The 4,457-nt window shown below is 41.6% G+C and overlaps 1 protein-coding gene across 1 annotated transcript in view; it reads right to left on the reverse strand.

Annotated features, from left to right (window-relative positions):
• Positions 1–4,457, reverse strand: part of PCLO (piccolo presynaptic cytomatrix protein) — a 540,799-nt gene that overhangs the window by 205,194 nt on the left and 331,148 nt on the right. The window lies entirely within an intron of this gene.

The following is a 4,457-nucleotide window of genomic DNA, read 5'->3' on the forward strand; positions in this document are numbered from 1 at the left end:
CAGTCTGCCAGCGGAGGTGGTTCAAGCACCTACATTGAACACCTTCAAGAGTAAATTGGATGCTTATCTTGCTGGGATCCTATGATCCCAGCTGACTTCCTGCCCTTTGGGCAGGGGGCTGAACTCAATGATCTCCTGAGGTCCCTTCCAGCCCTGATGTCTATGAAATCTATGAAATCTACTTCCAGGTTCACTGCCACACAGGCTGGAGAGCCTCCATGCTTCTGTGGAATGCTCCATCCACCCCAGCACTGCAGTGATCATGAATTGCACTGCTACGTCAAGGTATGCAGACAAAAATCTTTTAAAACTGCCTGTGTCTGAATCGCTGATTTGCTGAAACGGCATTGAATCTGAAGATTTGGAGTCAGCTGAATCAAATCAGGGATAGTGATCTGAATCAACGGATCAATCACTGTCCCTGATTCAGGGCCTGGCCAAACCCCACCTCAGCTCAACACTGTGGAAGGGAAGTGAGGGCTGCTCTAGCACCCCCCCAGCTTCTAGCCTGAGCCACTGCAGATATGTACCTACATTTTCTCAGTCCAGAGGCAATGTCTGTACAGTTACAAACTAGTTCAGCCTAGCCAGGTTAGACTAACCTGCAAAAATCAAATTGATTCAGGCTTTTTGAATATCTGTTTCTGGCCTGGGTGAAAAGAAACAGGAAGTTTCTGATGAACTAAGTATTGCTATTTTGTCATTTGTTGATCACTGCCATCTTTGTTTTAGCATTTCAGCTGTACAATGATGCAAAATCCTTTAAAATTCATTGCAAATAATGAAAAAAATTAGCAGGAAAAAACTTCAAGTGTAGCAGTACAAGACAAGTATATACATAGTGGTGAAGGGACTGGGGACACTTTGAACCACAGATTTTCCAAACATGGAGCGTGGATCTGAGATTTCTAAGGGATGGTACATAAAGTGGAAAAGAAAAAGACAAGAGGGCCAGGAGGAAGTAGGAGGTAGAAATAGTTATGAAATATCCATTTTCCACTTGGCAGAGTCACTTTTATCTCAGTAGCTTCTCATAGGAGAGACAGTGCAACCAACCGTTTGTGTGGGGGGGGAGGGGGGCAACCCAGCATAATTGTATGGTAAATCTCTTGAAATTTCTTGTGATTTCTTGGCTTTTCACAAAGCCAGATTAAGCAACCAACATGAGAGAGGATTCCAGTTCCTGGACTCCTGTGATTGTTAAATTCTCTTTAAAACTGCAATTCTCTATACCTGCAGAAATCTTAAGTGGGTCAGTGTCCTATCTCCTCTGCCTCTAGTACTATGAAACAACTTTGTTTACTACCTAGATAATAAGCAGAACTGATCACTTTCAATTTGTTGATACTGTTTCATCAAAATGTCACTTTTATCATTTCAGATCTAAAGTGGGGAGTATGGCTTCTTGGAAAGGCAATACTGGAGCACAACAGTACACATTAAAATCCTGCAGGTTTTCCTATCAAGTTTTCTTCTCAGAAGGGTGAGATGGGTGGCATGCAGATATACTCCAGAAAGTATGACCTAAAACTGCATGTGCCTCAGGGATTTATGCAAAATCCCTCTTCTTCTTTCCTGCCCAACTCTAACTGCCTAAGGAGGTTTTGCAGTCCAGGCTGCAAAACTCAAGCAGGCCTCTGGGTAAATATTCAGGTGGCTCGTCCATGCTGAGTTCTTTACTGATGTCGTTATGCTCTTACCAGTACTTGAGCTAGTAACTTTAAAGGCATGTCTACAAGAGCTGGAATCACAAAGTTGGGTGAGAGTTTGTAGATAAAGCCTAAGCCACAGAGATTTAACACTGTGGAGATGCAGATGTCCCAGTGGATGAGATTGGAGCTCATGAAAATAAACATCAGAGCTGATGCTTTCACCCTTCCTCGGTTTGGAAGAAAGCCGTTTCTATTGCACACTGCTCCCTTTTATCAGCACATATAACTCAGGGAAAGGAATGATTGTACATGGGGACAAACTTTTAGAAGAGCTCGCTAGCCCATAGCTTCCTTGGCAACACTTGTGGTGGATTTCCAAAAATGTGCCAAGCATTTGCCCAGATTCTAGAGTTGTGGCTTTTGTTTTCAAACCTGGCCCCAATTATGGGTGCTTAACCCTTCTGAGGAGTCCGACCACACAACGGATTGTACTAGATAACTGCGTTACATGGCTATTGCACTGGATGGGTCTCTGGGTCTGGATAGGCGTTATAGTTCTAATGGGAGAAATGCCACTCACTCACTAGAAACTGGGGGTGTAAAGGCATTACTGCAGTTTCTTCTGCAGGAGACATGTTGATTCTGGGAGAAAGATCTTCCTCATTTCAATGTGGGGAGCAGGGGAAAGGAGATGGCTACAGGCTGGAACACCTGTACGTTTCTTCTCTCAGGAAGATTTCTACTGCTGCAGATTTCTGAAAAATGAATGTCTGTCCATATCCTCTGTATACGCTCTACAGAGGTTGCACCTACATGTGACGCTACAGCACCACAGCAATGCGCTATGGCGACATAGTGTCTGTTCGCATCTATACGTGAACAACAGCAATTTGGCAAAGTAGCTGCTAAAAATAATGGTGTGTTGCACGTATGGCTCAGTATAGGATGATATTGCTCTGTTATTTAGTTCTTCCTAAAATTACTAGCCCAACTACTAGTAGTCTTGAAAGTACTTAATCATGGTGCAGTAACAAAGTCACCATAGTGATATGCGTAGACACATCCAGAGAGCCCTGAAAGGCTACACGTTTTCCCAGAATGAAAGGCTCTATATCAGGAAGGCACTCAGGTGGGGAGTCTTGGGTATGCAGGCTTTTCCTGCTGGGGGAGAAAATGAAAATGTTTTGCACCTGCAGTAGGGGGAAGAGCCTCTACTCTCTTCTGGGAATAAATGCTACTTGCTTTGCTGTTTACCAAGTCTGTGCCTATATCATCATTCCATGGCCTCTTTGTGCAAAGCAGTCCTTAAGGAGACTGTGAGGGACACATAACAATACAAAGTGATATTAAAAAAAAATACCGATTCTCATAAGGCAGGCATACTACACTGTTCTTTCACTTATTTTTGTGCGTGTCAAGCATCCTGCCATTTACTGGGTTATCACAGTAGCTGGGGGACCAGAGGCAGGATCAGAAGGGGTTAGTAAAAGGGAATTAAATGTAGACAGATTGCTCTGCTACTGCCTCACATCCTCCATGGTGATTTACACCTATGCACAGTACGTTTGAAATGTTGCTCTCAGAGTGACAAGTGGAACAGGGAGAATAGGCGGCATTTTATACTTGCTGTACACTAGTACCCACATCAGGCAGGGGAGAATCAGCCCCCCTGCAAAAAAGGAAATCATGACGCACTTATTTCTAGTTCCCTGTTATTATAATTCCTTCTATTCTGTGAGAAGAGAGCAGCTTAGATCGCAGTGTTATTCATCCCCCCCACAAGGCAAGAAATCCTGAGTAGAATTTCAAATAATTCCTAATGACTTTACTGGCCCAGGGCAGTACAAAGGATATGAACCATTTCTTTTAAGCTCTGCTTTGTAGGTTAGGATGCATCTACATAGCTGAACTTCATTGATGAGTGTTACAACTATTTTGCAGAAATTAAAGCCAAGAGAAAGGTCTATACTATAGAGAGATAATTAATGTAATGCCCTAAGGACAGGGTGGAGGATAGGGGTGGAAATGCATACGATTCTCTGCTAGAAGTACTGGGAAAACAACATGTAGTAATGCAAGGAAACACAATGCCACTTATTATTTAAAGCTGGAGGGAAAGTAGAAGTTGAAAATAAATAATTACTTCTACACAGTAGTGGATTTTGACATACACTGTTAAATTTTTATACTACTTAAAAGAAACTGATTGTTCTGCAACAAAACCATGAAAGCTTGAATTATATGCCTCTGGCAGAAGACGAACAGCATATATCTCCAAAGAAAACATGCAATGTCAAATCAATACCTTCTCTTATAAAAATAAAGAGACTGAGAGAGTACAATTGCAAAAATACAAACAAGCCTAGTGCATACTCAATCTTGAAATCCATCACACACAAGAATTGCCTAAATCACCCATAGTACAACACATAACCCACTACAAAATAGCATAACTTCTTTCACTTGGTTTCTTTCACTCTTAATAAATATAAGCATGTATGTACGCGTGTCGGCACGGAGATAAAGGGAACAAATCTAAAGTCTTGAAAAGTATCTAGATAGAGAAAACAGAATGGAAAACAATGATTTTATTATAGTTTCATAGCTTCATAGTTTTATGTTTGCTTCTTTTTTAACAATCTATATAGAGTACAAATTACACTACTTTTATAGAATTCTAAAGGTGAGTTGGAGGACGAACCTTTATAGGAAGGACAGAAAGCCCTATTACATTCTGTAAATTTTTAGTTACTATACACCTTATCCATAGGCCCCTATTTGTTTCATCCCTCTTCAGTTCCATAG

This window comes from Crocodylus porosus, unplaced genomic scaffold, assembly GCF_001723895.1.
Source record: "Crocodylus porosus isolate Cpor-Errol unplaced genomic scaffold, CroPor_comp1, whole genome shotgun sequence".
Taxonomy (NCBI): domain Eukaryota; kingdom Metazoa; phylum Chordata; order Crocodylia; family Crocodylidae; genus Crocodylus; species Crocodylus porosus.